The sequence below is a fragment of the Sinohyriopsis cumingii genome, unplaced genomic scaffold, assembly GCF_028554795.1.
Source record: "Sinohyriopsis cumingii isolate HCF-2022 unplaced genomic scaffold, ASM2855479v2 utg002441l, whole genome shotgun sequence".
Lineage (NCBI taxonomy): Eukaryota > Metazoa > Mollusca > Bivalvia > Unionida > Unionidae > Sinohyriopsis > Sinohyriopsis cumingii.
In genome coordinates, this window is record NW_028316212.1 from 243,625 (window position 1) to 259,836 (window position 16,212).

At 37.1% G+C, this 16,212-nt stretch overlaps 1 protein-coding gene across 2 annotated transcripts in view; it reads right to left on the reverse strand.

Moving 5' to 3' along the window:
* LOC149770732 (uncharacterized) overlaps positions 1–16,212 on the reverse strand; it is a 113,415-nt gene that overhangs the window by 78,078 nt on the left and 19,125 nt on the right. Inside the window, exon 1 of one of the 2 annotated variants that reach the window (XM_089949186.1) lies at positions 7,266–7,445. The exons of the other annotated variant lie outside the window; for it this stretch is intronic. The gene's annotated coding sequence lies outside the window, so the exon portion shown is untranslated. Of the gene's footprint in view, positions 1–7,265; positions 7,446–16,212 lie in introns of those variants that run through there. 2 annotated transcript variants of the gene reach the window in all.

Below are 16,212 nucleotides of genomic sequence, written 5' to 3' on the forward strand. Positions count from 1 at the left end.
ACTCCAGCATCTCCGTCTCTGAAAGTATTAGTCAACATACGGAGAACAATAGGCTGAACAGTGTTGGTGAATGAACACAACCCTGCTTGACAACATTGGTTGCTGAGAATAGCTCAGATGTTTCTCCATCGTCCTAGAATCGTTCCTGCATGCCGTTGTGGAATTGATGCACCATGCATGGATATAAAATGTTTTCGGGCCTCCGAACTTGGCCATTACCTTCCACAAGCCTTCTCTACTGACAGTATCAAAGGTCTTTGTCGTGTCGACGTAGATAGAGAAGGGGTCGACGTTTTGCTCTTGATATTTCTCTTGTAGCTGCCTCGCAGCAAACACCATTTCGATGGTCCCACGTTCTTTTTGGAATCATCACTGGCTTTCTGGCAGGAGAGCCTTACCAATGTGCGTAGTGAGGCGGTTTAGTAGGATTCTGGCGATTATCTTTCCTGCGATTGAGAGCAAGGATATACACCGGTGGTTGTCACAATACTAGTTGTTCACTTTGCGCTTATACAGGAGGACAATAGAGGCTTCTTTGAAGTATTGGGCGATCGTCTCTTGCTGCGTGATCAGTAAAAACAGCTGGTGGAGCCTTTCTATCAGGGCTGAGCCCCCTTCCTTTGTAGACTTCAGCTGGGATGGAGTCTGAACCAGGGGCTGTGCCACTGGAGAGCGGACGTATCGCTTTTTGTTTCTCGAGCAAGGTTGGGGGGTCATTCAATGATTCGGTAATTGGGGGACACGACTGATAGCTTCATCGTTGATGGATGAAGGACGTTTCAGGCCTCTGTCAAAGTGTTCATCCCAACGTTAAAGAATCTTCTCTGTGTCAGTAATTAGTGTGTTTCCGTCTGCGCTAAGAAGGGGGGATGATCCAGAGGATGTAGGTCCTTACACTTTTTTCAGGGCGTTGTAGAATTTCTTTATGTCATGCCTGTCTGTGTAGCACTGGATCTCATCAGCTTTGTTGCTCATCTATGTGTCTCGCAGTTTCTCCTGTACAGTTCTGTGTATATTGGTGTAGGCATCTTTCCTGGAGGTGGACTTTGGGTTGTTGAGGTAGGTTTGGTGGAGGCGGATACATACATACATTCAGATATACATACATACATACATACATACATACATACATACATACACGCACACTCATACATACATACATACATACATACATGCATACATACATACATACATACATACATGCATACATACATATCTACATACATACATCCATATGTACATACATACATACATGCATGCATACATACACACACACACACACATACATACATGCATACATACATACATACATACATACATACATACATACATACATGCATGCATACATACATACATACATACATGCATATGTATATCTCTATTTTCTCAACTCCTGGTACATAATTGTATCTAATTTTTATAATTCTTATTCAAGCCTGTAATGCGTGAAACATATTTATTTAAGTTTAGCCTACGCTACGTGACTCGAATCTGTTAATTTTATAATATTGTATATGATCTAATAAACAGATGTTTATGTATGTGTAGACAATGATTAATAATAATCTTATTAATAAGACCTAAAATGGCGCCTATGGCGTAATTTCTCAGTGACTGATGAGATTTCGACGTTTCCAGAATAATTATGCAACCTACCATTGGTTGCGCTTGGTCGCGTGAATGTACCCAATTAACACAAATTGAGTAGTGCATTCTGTCATAGAAGAGACTAATGTACTCTCATTTATCCTGAGAAATATACGTTTTTTTCAAAAAATGCATACCTTATTACACAACGCGAACTGTAACTTGAAATATCAGTTTCAGTTCTTAAATGGGTAGCAGGATAAGTAAGAGAAATATCATCCTTGTTTCGTTATATATAGTACATATATTATTTAGATTTAAATTAATGCAACAATACGAACCTCTATGACATTTATAGTGTCGGTTCGATACAGATTGGTGTATATTTTCATCAGCAGCTACAGTTATGGACTATACTTAAAGGGGCATTGTTCTTTCAATTTTCATTAACTTTACCTTGCATTTGTTTTGCATATTCTTTTCTGGTGGTGGTGGTGGGGGGGGGGTTTGATACACAATGTCGAGAAATGGTGAAATTATGACAGTGTTCAAGCAATACTGCTAAAAATCGCATTTAAAGATGGTTGTTGTTAGACATACACATGGATTTACGATTCTACATATACAACTTTACTAAGCGTAATATAGTCACGTAATGCCTCACAGTTTATACTGGGCTAGAAATTGCAGAGACAGAAGAGAGATTGTTTTGATGACTTCACATTAAAACATATAGTTATAAAGGACTAATGCCGTCGCCGATCTGAAAGAGAAATATTTATAATGTACCGTAATGTCTTCTCCTTGGAAAATAACCGTTGTATTATGTTATTGTAGGGCAATATATAAGGCAAGCAATTTTGTTGTGTAATATGATTATATGGATCATTTGCTACTAACCGACAATTTACTGACAATATTATGAATTGAATCCAAAATAATCATAAAATAGTTATAATCAAGTCCAAAAGAAAAATAATTTTCCGAATGAATTTCAGGTCCTCGAATGCAAACAGTCCTGATGTATCAAGATGATGCCATTGTCTGGAAATACTACGTATAATTTACAACAGTCCATGAACAATTGTTTAGTCTTATGAACACTTTGTAGTTCAATTTAATAATCTTGTAAACGCCTCCTCTCAAATAATATCGGAACACAACATTAAATAAATCGGAAAGCTGGTGATACAATAAGAAAATATCAAGTAAGACTACCTAAAATTGTCTAACTCCACGCACATATATAGAAACCTAAAGGATGAGAACTCATTCTGCTGCTACAAGCTAAGTGAATTTTTTGCAAATATCCAACTTCGTAGAAGAACCCACATTACTAATCCATCTGATGGGAAATATCTTAATTCTTCCAAGAACACAATGGACCAACTTGTCCAATGGGAAACAACTTGCATCATTTCAAGACATGCTAGATTATCTGTCGCCTCTGCAATTATTGTCAATTAAAGTCAGGTTTATTACCCAAAAACAAACAACGGCAAAGCAAGGCAGGATACAAAACAGCGACATTCTAACCGCAAGTCCTTCTGATTTACGATTGAGCAAGCAAATGTTTTCCTCATGATTGCTTCGCAAATAATACGACATAATTTTTCTGTGGTTCCACAAGTTACATTCACTGATTCTATTGTATCGGCTTGAAAGAAAAGATTTATATGTCATATGTTTACCTCATCGAGGTTTAAATATCCATGTACGTAGGTTATGAGTATTTGTCTTTAAAAAATTAAAAAAACCAAAATCATATACTTAATTTTAAAATGATATATCGATAACGGATACCTTCAAAATTTGTGCGAAATATATAAATGGTAAACTTCTATACAAACGTGTGTACTCTCTTCCCCGTGAAACATTACTCATACTTCCCTATATAAAGCATCGCTGTTATAAACAAAACAAGCAATCACAGCTGCAATTTAGCAGTCATGCATCAACGAGCTATTTTATGAAAAGTAGAGATAACCCTGCCATATGTTAGCCTTACCAACGGATGAACTTTAGCACAAATTTGAAGTCTAAACTTGGGAGACGCTTGTATATTTTCGAGTGGTTTAGTCTAGTACACAAAAGGAACACATATGTTTATCTTAGTGACAAGTGACAAGCATAACTGATTAAATTACTCATAGCGTTAATCAGAAAGCTTGCATAAGGCTCTTTCATATGTTTCTTTTGACGGCCCGTCTCAGCTCACGAGTCCACCGTATTCGTCTAACTGCACTATTACTAATGCTACTACTACTACTTCTAGATCTACCGTTACTACAACAATCGATGCTAATCTTGTTGTCTGTTTCTACAATGCCTTTTGATTTCTAATTACATTACTATTACTAACTTCGCCTAGTACTACGACCTATATCATTAATGTTATACATGGTGCTAATATTACATGTATTATTACTGTTGTTATTTAATTCGTCTTCAAGTAATACAATGAGTACTACTAGTAGATGAAATAATAAATGAAAGATAAATTAAAAAGGTGATCTACTACACTATGTACTTATAACTTGCTATACCCATTCGCAAAATGATGTTGCGAACATATAATTGTTTTATGGTTATCGCTCCAAAACATTCAGACATCTACATCAAGTTCTGATTAAATAGAAACACATTTTTGTACTTATCAGTCACTGGAATCGATTCTCTGAATCATAATCCAATCACCCGTTACGCACGTGTCTACACAAATCCAAAATGACACTTATGCCAGCATAGATATTTGGAAGTGGTTGAAATAAAAGTGTATCCTTGAAATAAAACAAACAAATATTGCAACATGTAATATTTCAATTTTATGTTAAAGCCAAATAAGGAGCCTACTAAATGTTGTGCTTTCATTTAAGAAACAAAAGTAATGCGAAACAGTTTTACGGTTTTGGTTAGCCAATTTCAGTTTTGTCTAATACTGAAAATTAAATGATGACTGGATGAGTAGAGAAAAAGATCTGTTGCAAATGAACTATATATTACGGTTGAGTCCATTCATGGACTGGAAAAGTATTAAAGGTTGAGAGTCCGGTGTGAAACGGAGTGTTTCGAAGTTTACTAGCATTATCTCTGATAAAGTTGTTGTGTATATTTGAATTAATTTATATTTGACTAAATTTAATTGTTTGTAAGTTTTAAAATCTTTTTATTTTTATTTAATTACATGTTAAAGTAATGTAATTTTTACTAGGAATTTGATATTTTCAGAAATTAGTTTGACCTGACCGTTTAGTTGTAAACACCGAACTTTGTATCTTTTTCTGACCTAGTTCCTGGCCTTGATTAAGAAACAAGTAAACAACTTTTTTAAATTCATTCTTCATGTGTGAATGATAGTTGTGAAGTCGAGGCTGTGCTGTAAAATGTGTCCTTAGACAGTTCTGAGATGTAATCACATGACCCTCATACGGGTATCTATTTTGCGCATTATTTGACTGTATAACTTTTGTCTATAGAGAAATAATCTCAGTTAAGCTTTTACTTTGGACACTGGAAAGTGTTCCGTTGTGACCAGTTTGGAGTTACATTTTAATTTTTATTTAAGTACTTGGATTCTGAAAGACTAATTATTTTTCCTTGAAATAATTGAATGCTTAAAATAGAATTCTTAAGCAAAGACATTTATTTAAATTGCATTTTCTAATTCAAAAACCGGAATATTGTTTGTGGATCAAAAAAGAACTGAAGAAACATCTGTACTATAAAGGCTACACTATACGTCATCGCCTTCCATTTTGGATTTTTCGTCGGAACTCGAACTTAAATTCATAAGAACATTTCATTACTATGACTTCTAAAATTTATTCGTGGATTAATGTATTATTTCTGGATTTGATATTTTTAAAGTCGTAAGTTCTTTTTATACTTTTTCATTTTACTTTTTTCCCAGGGAAATCAATTATTTGTTAAATTTCACAAAACTTGTTTCACTTTTTCTTTGTTACGGTTTATTAGAGCCTAAACACGTAACATAATAAAGTAAGTAGGTTCAGTGTCATAGCAGTTCATAACTTTGATCCAATGAACATATCACTCGACATATTTTTTCATCGTCAAGCTCGTTTTCTTGTTATGTCATTACATTTGCTTCAGCCACCATTAATCAAACATAGAAACACCGTTGCTTCTAAATGGATCGAACATGCCGAGTTCAGAGCCAGAATGGTAAATATTACAGAGTCGGAAAGAATGATAATCGGATTCGAAAAATAGCAATAATTTTACAGTGCAAACATGGGCAAACTTGCGTGGATGGGTTACACATTAAGTTAAAATGCAGTCTAGTGGTTTCGGGGTCTAAATGTCAACAGAAACAAGTTGTTACTGCGCATAAATTTGCTCGCCTGTATAAAAAATCGTGACACATGGAGTTGGTATGTAAAGTACTGTTCACTGTACTTTTGTTTTACTTGATTTTGTTTGTATGACATTTGGCAGTTAAAGTTCTTATATCGAAAAAATCCCACTCATATATGTATGTCTAACGGATATCACTGGTCTGCTGGTTTCTCTGATACTTCTCGCTTCCTCATTGTAATTCCTACTTTCTACGAATCCAGCAATATCTCCGATAGTTCATCCTTCGTATTTATCCACTTATCATCCAGAAATATACCAATCATAATAACTCTTCTTCAATCAGAAATTAAGTTACGCGAAAAACAGTGTCGGACGAACGGACATACGGACGAAGAATGGGCATGAGCTATCATGCTTTACTCTTTATTCCTTTCTCTTTTCCTTTAAAAGTAAATGCTGAGTTTTAAAACATTTACCCACATACAAACATTACATAAAATAGTGGGTTTTTTTACAGGCCGAACGTCTTAAATCATTAAATCTTATTTTAAGCTATAGCGCGTTTTGTCAAGTACAGTTGTTCTATTAATAGTTGGTTATTTTATAGTTACACTTCAAGAGATCAAAATGCTTATTATTTAGTGATTTAGTGTGTGAGGGGTGTGATTTGGATTTTATCGTAGCTTTAAAATTTTTTTAGTCATATCGCTACGATGGCTGCAGTGTGGCAGTTTATAGTGATGTCTAGCACTGGGACATCAAGCCGCAGACATGTGGCATGATGTCCCACCCAGTCATTATCCTGACACCAGATCGACAAGTCCTAACACTAACTTGTTAATGCTGAGCGCTGGGCGAGGCAGCTTGAAATACCATTTTTGTAAGTCTTTGGTAGGACTCGGCCGGGGATCGATCCCACGACCTCCCGCATCCGAGGCGGACGTTATTACCACTAAGCCGCCGGAGCGGTTCAAGTGACTTAGTAACATAGCATTATTTTAATAAAGTGTGTGCATATGACAAGATACGATATGTCATTGTTAGGTGATTTCTTTAATTGATTTTAAATCACTGAAGTCTAACTTACCGTAGCTCAAGATACGAGAGTATTTCGTACCGCCGATATAATTGACAATTAAAGTCAAGTTAATTACCCAAAAACAAACAATTGTGAATCAAGTCAGAGTACACTTCTTGCTCGCGAGTCCTTCTGGCTAACAATTGAGCCACCACGCTTTTTCCTCATCGTTTACGGTTCGCATAGGTACATGTGCTTTTAACACCTGTGTTTACCATGTACAAAACAAATTTAACGCATACGTTAAGTTTGAAATCAAAAATGGATAACATATACTTACAAAATTTCTAACAAAATCCATGAGAGATGATCCCCTCGAGAAGCGTGCGTACTCTGCTTCATGTGAAGTATTTCTGTCATTTTTCCATATACAGCAATGTTGTTATAAATAAAACAATCAATCACGACTGCAATTTAGCAAGCATGTACTACAAGTTATGTTATTAAAAGTTGTGATCGTCTTGCCAGATTTTAACCTTGTCAAAGGCGGTGCTTAAGTGCAAATTTGATGTGCAAACTTGGGAGAGGCTTGTATAGTTTCAAGTGGTTAAGTCTAGTACACAAAAGGAAGACATGTTGATCTTTGTGACAAGCAGAACAGATTAAATTACTACGAGGATAAATCACAACGCGTGTATAAATCTTTTGAATATGTTTTATTTGAATACCCGTCTCAGCCTGTATGCTCTCGAGTCTACCTGTCTCGTCTACCTACACTATTACTAATACTGCTACAACTACCGTGACTACTACTATTGATACTACATTTGTTGTCTGTTTCAACGATGCCTTTTGTTTTCTAATTACATTACCACTACTAACTTCGTCTACTAACATCAACACCTATCAATACAGCTCTAAATCGTGCCAATATTACTTCAGCTATGATTATTGGTACTCAATTCCTCCGCAAGTACTATTACGACGACTACTAGTAGCAGCAGATGTAATAAGTTAAAGATAAATTATAAAGGTGATCTGCTACACTAATGACATATGTGTTACTTTACCCATTTGTAAGATGCCTTTACAAACATGTAATGGTTTTATAGTCATCGACCAAAACGTTCCAGATATCTACACTATGTTCTGATTACATGCAAACACAGTGTTGTACTTATCATTCACTGGAATCAGTTGTCTGAATCCTGCTCCACTGAAACATTACGCGTATGTCTACAAACTTCCTCACTGTAGTTTGTTTCAAACTTGTCATTGACCTCCCCGTAAAATATTCGAAAGTTACTCGTTATTAGTTTCTCAAAGAATAAGTAGGGTAAACGTTAGAGTAGGTCATGACATTGATGAGAAACTTGTCACTCGATATGTTTTCTTTTGCGTAGTTTTATTTCAGGCTTACTACTTTGTTATATCATTAAACTGGAGTCAGCCACGGGTAATTACATAAACGCACCCTTCAAAGTCATATTGTCAAAAGCGATGGGTTTTGTAAATAACAATATTTCTACAGTATACACTTGTACCAAATATGTGGATGGATTAACATTAGGTAAAAATGGAGTCTGGTCATTTAGTGGTCTAAATGTCAACAGAAACAATTGTTCCTACTCACAAAGTTTGGTTATCTGTGTTGAGGACTATGAAAAATGGAGTTGGTATGTAATGATGTGTTCAAGGTACCCTTGTTTTACTTGCTTTTGTGTATATGACATTTGGCAATTAAAGTTCTTGTATCGAAATAAAACAAACACATTTATGTACGTATACAAAATATCACCATTCTGTTTGTTGCTATGATACTTCTCAGATGTTCAATGTAGACTTTCCATTGTGATTTCTACTTTCTATGAATCAACCAATATCTTTGTTGGTAACACCTTCGAGATCATCAATTTATACTACAAAAATGATAAGAAACATATTTGCTTTCCTGCAGTCAAAGTAGTTGGAATTCAGGTTATACGAAAAGCAGTTATGGACGAACGGATGGACGAATGAAGAATGGGTATGAGCTATCACAATGTATACGAGAAGGTTTAAATAAGAGGCAAATAAATTTGTTTTTATTATTTTTAGTTTCTCATTGGAAATTCAAAGTATTATGAGATATGCTTGTCATATGCATGAAGTATACATTCCTCCAAAGTATTCATGCATTTTTTTCACTTTTGGGCACGACATCTCAGCGTTCGTCGTGCGATTTCTTTAGCTGATGCACAATCGGCATGAGAGTATAATGAAAAATGTATCTAATTGAAAATTCCGTTACTCACTTGTTTGAAAGTTTGAACTCTACGAAGATCTGAAATTGTAATCGCTTCAATCCTTTTATTTACTTCGTTTATTTACGGGTCTATTTCAGCAGCGTTTGATGTTCGTGTAATCAAACGTGTTTATACAGTCCCAGGTATTGGTGTAAGCACATATGTCAGCACGTGCAGAAGATGACTGAGTGAGTTCGTGATCTTGACGCAGCTATTTGATCAGACCAGGAGATGGACGATGAGAAGTCAACCGATTCCAAGATTCTCTTTGATTTAGAATGGCCTGCTTTATCCAGGTCTCAAAGAGTTCAGCAGAAAACCATCAGCAATAATATAACTCTGCTTCTTGGATAGAGATGGATTATATATATATATATATATATATATATATATATATATATATATATATATATATATATATATATATATATATATCGCATCTTACAGACCAAACAATTCAGCCTACTCAATTTTCGGACAAACAAATCGCATATTTCAAATAGGCGTATGTTGCCACAAACCGTACCTAGTCAGGAATGAACCAAACCACCAAAATGCCATTAACGAGAGGCAGGGGAATGATATAAGGCGTCCACCAAGTCTAGAGCCTACAAAAGGACATACATCACAAAAAACATTTACATTATTAAACGGGGGAGAAGGCATTATTATTAATCGTTTTGTTGACCTTACAAGGACTCTCTGGTAAATTGCTAAATAAACTAAACCTGCAATAATTTAAACTATTAGTATTTCAGAATAATGATATTATTCTTTTCATAGCCAATTGGACAAACAAACTTTCAGAAGAGTCTGTTGCACATCTTAACTTTTTTGCATTATATCGATTTCAAGGAAAACTGTTAGCTAAGAGGGATTCTGTAGGATTACTAATTTACTACCGGAATTCAAATGCAGCCGGAATAGAATTAATTCCGATTCTGATGATTTAATATCTGTTAAGATTTTTTTTTAAAACTTGATAATGATTATTTATATGTATTATATATTGTGTTGTATTTAAGAGCAAGTGCATAAATTAAACAAAGATAAAAGGGTGACATACTGTACACTGTTTGGATCTTCGAAGTGTGATCGTCCGGCGATTCACTTTCTTTTGATCACTATGAAGATTTATCACCGCGACATTTTGAGCATACGTCTGTTTCATCACATTGTCGTTAGGTCATTGAAAAATATAATATTAAATTGATGTATTTAATCTCTTTGTTCATAATATTTTTGTTTGATTGGTACATTTCCTCAGACATTTTCTTCAGACTTGTACTAACTATTAACCTACGTACGCATTCTCATCGTCATAAGTACCATATGACCCTCGCAAAACGTTCCACTATGGCATAGGTACTTCTAAAGTCTAAATGATACAGAAACACATCGATATATCATAATTTCGAACTCTGGCGATGCCATCATGGAATCCATTCATTGTTCCAAATATTCACACCCAATTTGTTGACTTTTCCAAGACGGACTTTAGAAAACCAATCACCATTGTTGTTGCAGGTTGTGTGTAGTGCGGTACATTCAGGGCAGGAAAGGCATGGGCGTTGCGTGATAGGGATTGTTCTTATACTCGCATCTTACAGACCAACGGACGTGTTGACCTTCTTCTGTGTGATGGCTCATATGTCACATGCCTAACTCCACAACTGTATTTTAGTTTGTAAAATAATATCTCTTAACAACAATATATTTAACATTTCATAACATTTTAAAATCCGGAGTGGAGACCCTAAGGCAGCTGGCTGATATACTACATCCCTTCTGGCAACCACTTGGTCTGGAGAGGGATAGGCTCCGCCAGACGACTTTTACCCAAGACACACTGATAATGCTGGACAAATTTGAACTTACCATACCGGATCGGTCGTCGCCCGGGTCAACAAGGACCGCGCCTGCCGTTGTCCACCAGGACGGAGGTGACAAGTGTGCTACTGGTACTATGCATAAAATAAGAGCGAGAGACAGCATCGCCATCTGGAACATTAGAAATCTGGCGCAAATTGGAAGACTCCAAGAGTTGACACATGAGCTGGAACACTACACATGGCACATTCTGGGACTCTGTGAAGTTAGATGGAAAGCCCTAGGAGAACATCAAAACTGAAGAGGGGCATATATTCTACTACAATGGAGAGTTTGACAAGTCCATAAATGGAGCAAGCTAGGATTCCTTATCAACAAAGTCATCAAGGGATCTGTGCTTGAATGCTGCCCCATATCTAGCAGAATAAGTTCCATTCGTCTGAAAGCATCTCCCTTTAACAACAGTTATCCAAGTCTATGCTCCAATTACCGATCATGATGAAGAAATAGAGGAGTTTTACAACAAACTCCAGGGTATTCTAAACATGGTCAGTAGAAAAGACATCCTCATCATCCAAGGAAACTGGAATGCCAAAGTTGGCAAAGATACTCTAAAAGACTGGGAAGATCATTGTGGACCTTCTTGCAATGAGCTTACCAATGAAAGAGGGAGAAGGCTACTCGAGTTCGCCAGCAACAACAACTTTGTACTAGCCAACACCCTGGGACAACATAAAGCTTCACGATGCTGGATATGGCACGCACCAAATGGAACCCATCACAACCAGATCGACTACATACTGGTTCAAAACCGTTACCGATCTGGCATCAATAGAGCCAAAACAAGGACGTTTCCAGGTGATGATGTTGGGAGTGATCACGACCTCATGATTATGAACATCCGAGTGAGGCTGAAGAAAATTATCAAGCCAAAGAACATCAGGCTCTAATTCAACCTTGAACAACTGAAGGACCCTGACATCTGCAAATCATTTCAAGCCACAATTGGGGGAAAATTTGCTCCACTCCTTTTGATGGATGGTGCTGTTAAAGTGATGACAGACACTTTCAACACAGTCATTACAGCAGCTGCTTATGACATCATTGGCCTCCATCGCCCAAAGAAAAAAAAAACCTGGGTTACAGAAGAGATTTTGAAGTTGTGTGATGCCCGAAGATACCTCAAAAACTCCAGACACACAGCAGGGGGAATGGAGTACCTAGAAATAAACAAGAATATCAGAGAAAAAATAAACTCGAAGAAAGCAAAGGAAGATTGGATTGGACAAAAGTGCACAGAAATAGAGAGCAGTCTGATAAAGAATAACAGCAAAAAGGCATTCCAAATTGTGTAAGACCTCACCAAAAAGAAACAACCAAGAGTCAGTACCATTCAAGACGAAAATGGAAAATGCCTCACAGAAGCGAGTGACATTGCAGAAAGATGGACTGAGTATTGCAAAGAACTTTACAACCATCAGTCCACAGGAGACCAAGAGGTGTTTGAAGTTCCAAACTCCTTAAATGATGATGATTTACCCATTCTCAAAGAAGAGGTGGAGTCAGCAATAAAAGCACTGAAGAATGCGAAGGCAGCTGGAGTAGACAACATCCCAGCTGAACTTATCAAGAATGGGGGGGGGGGAAACAATGAAAGAGTTACTAACTAAAATTTGCAACAAGATCTGGCAGACAGGTGAATGGCCAACACAATGAACTCAGTCATTGATTAAAACGCTCCCAAAAAAATGTAATCTCCAGCTGTGCCAAAATTACAGAACTATCAGTAGTGAAGAGGGTCACTTTGGAGACAATGGGAATTAGCATTAGAAACCACCCTGGGTCACTTTGGCGACAATGGAAATTTAACATTACCAAAACCCCTGGGTCACTTTAGCGACAATGGGAAATTAACATGGGAATACATTTTGGGTCTGTTGAGCGACAAGGGAAATGAACATGGGAATATATTTTGGGTCTGTTGAGCGACAAGGGGAAATGGAACAGGGTCGGGACCCTATTTTAATACGGTCCCGACCTGATGGGTCTATGGAAATGGAACAGGCGAAAAAAAATTGAAACAGGGAGAGGTCTCTATTTTTTTTAAAAAAAAATATAAAAAGGGGTAGGCAATTGAAAGTCTATCTCTTTTCGAGAAATGTGGGTAGCTCTGAAAAGGGCCTTTGGTTTTCTTCTTCTTCTTCTAATTTCTTCTATTTCTCCACCAGCTTCTTATTTTCTGTCCTACACTTTTTGTCTTCTTTTCTTTCTTTTCTTCCTCCTTTTTCTTCTTTTTCTCTTCTTTCTGCTTCTCCTCCTCTTCTTTCTTCCTCTTCTCATTTTCTTCTTCTTTTTCAATTTGTTCATTCCATTCTCTCATCCTTATCCTTTCCTCTTCATCCTCCTTCTCCTCCTTTATTTCTTTCAACAGATCACTGATGATTTCCTTTAGTTTTCGTAAGTTGTTAATCTCCATCTTCACTCGATGGGGACTATAAGAATAGTGATCCTCGTTTAGCCGAACTAACATTTGCTCCATCATGCCCAAATTGTCCAGGACGTCTTGAAATGTTTTCATTTTATCAAGGTGGTTCGAAGCCATCTTCTTTTTTATTCTTTGCAGAATGGTGTGAATAACGAACTTTGTGGGTTCTTATAGTGAATGCGCGGACGTGAAGGAAAACATCCCCCTAAAACACAAAATTTATATTACCTAGATCATTACTTAAAACGCACGGACGTGAAGGAAAACATCCCTTACTTTTCTCATTTCATATTATCTACTATCCACATACGCTAACCAGCAATAAACTAACCCAAAATCTACCATCCACACACGCAAAGCATTAAAATCAAATCCCAATAATCTAATATCCACACTAACCTATGCTAGCGCTTATAAACACACAGTCATATACATAAACTCATACACTCACAGTAGGAAAAAAGAGTCAGTGTTTATATTCACACTACTCTACATACACACATTGGCAAATGGATTGCTATTTCTTTGCTAAAGGTTTGGGTAGCCCTGAAAGTGGCTGTTTGTTTTTAACTCCAGTCACACCTGGTTAATGATGGCACCTTACAGGCCTGGCACCACACACACATCTTCTTCCCCAGTCTCCTTTTACTTTTCTTGTTGGGAGTGCAGAGGCGGGATAAGTGGCTTCAGAATCCCAATCTTCTGTCTCTGGGATTCCGAAATGTCCTCTCTCCTTTTCCTCCTCTTCTTTTTTTCTTCTTTCCTCCTCTTTCATCCTTCCCTCTTCGACGATGGCCTCCGCGGCCAGTTCATTTAGGATGCGCCTGGCATATTCCAGGTGCATCTGGAGTTCTAGAAGTTTAGCTAGTCTGGTGTTCATTCTGGTGTTGATCAATCAACAAGGGTAGCTAGACTGCCTAGCGATTTTCAATTTATAGTGAATGCGCGGACGTGAAGGGAAACATCCCCCTAAAACAAAAGTTATATTACCTAGATCATGACCAAACAACGCGCGGACCTAAAAGAAACACTCGCCCACATTTTTACTATCCATTACTAATTTAAACATTTTCATTAATCACTTCAATATACTATCCACATACGCAAAGCAATCCAATCAAACCCCAAATCTACTCTCCACGCACGTCAAACGGCAAAAAAACATGATCATTATCTACTGTCCACACCAACACATACACTCACACCACAAAAGAGTCAGTGTTTATATTCACACTACTCTACATACATACATTGGCAAATTGATTGTTATTTCTTTTCTAGAGATTGGGGTAACCCTAAAAAGGGCTGTTTATTTTGTGTGCGAAGTTGAAACTAGGGCGATCTTTTAGTTTCTATGAATGCGATGTCCTCTGACGATAGACTTTCTGACGATAGGTCTGCTTCTTCGGAAAGAGAAGAAGAACTCTTTGGTGTCGATACGACAATCGACAAAGCCTCTGTCAGGTTCAGGTTGCTGCTGCTGCTGTTGTTGCTGCTCTCTCTGCTGTTTCTGAAGTCTGTACTTCTGTGTCCTTTCTTCTTTATCCCTGTTCACTTCTTCTCTGAAGAGCTCTTCTATCAGGCCTTCAGTGACTTTTAACATTCTCACATTCTCTATCTCTTCTGGCTTCGGTATCAGACTGTGTCTGACCCTATGCAAATTCACGTAGGCTCTGTTTAGCTTAGCTAGTTTGGAGCACATCTTCGTAGGAGGATGAGTCGACAATGGATGGTTAGACTGGACACTACCCCGGCTTTAAAATCAAAGCGTGGACGTGAAGGAAAATATCCCCCACACGGTTTTCGAGCCGCAACGTTCAATGAGTGTCATGAGAGGGATAGTAAGAAGTCAAAGAGCATGAATCAAGATTCATATAGCCAAACAAACCACAAAGACATTTTTTCTTCAAAACACAACATTTTTTTAATTCAAAAATCACTTAACACTAACAAACAACTCTAACATTTTTAATAATAATCCAACAATATAACATCAAACACTTTTTTTTCAAATCACAAACATTTTTTCTCAACTCACACATTATTTTGGACAAGGCTGACAACGTTGTGAATGAAATTGTGATTTCCACTGTTGGAAGTCATTAGGCCATTGATGGACACTACGTTTCCTAGCTTGAGACAAAAGATAAGCATAATGGTCACAAAACCATTGATCTACTTTCACATCTGGAAGAAGAACGAGGATCAAAATGAGTCACTAAATGTTCTAAGGAATAGCCCAGGCGGCGATGATGCAGAAAATACACACAATATTGTCCACACACCAAGGAATCTGTGCCTTGTAATTTCACATTATTGAATCGGGTGGTCTGAGCATTTCTTCTCATAAAGTCAATGATATCGTCTTCCAAAGGAGGCAATCCATACGAATCGAAATATTCCACACATCCTTCTTGAGGAAAGTAGACGGTTACCCAGTGGGTTCCTGGGAGATGACTGTTGTCCGTGTTGATCACATAAGCTTGATGGTCTTGAGGCTTGCGATGAGGGAGTTCATCTTTAGCACAGACGACAGGATTCCAAGAAACCGTGTACGAACTGTGGTTCAAAAGGTAATAAAGTTCCCAGGTATCCATTGATTTGTGTGGTTTTTTTTTTCTTCTTCACAGGTAATAATAAGTGATCAATTCGATCCTGACTTTTTGCTTGAAAATGTCTGACAAGTA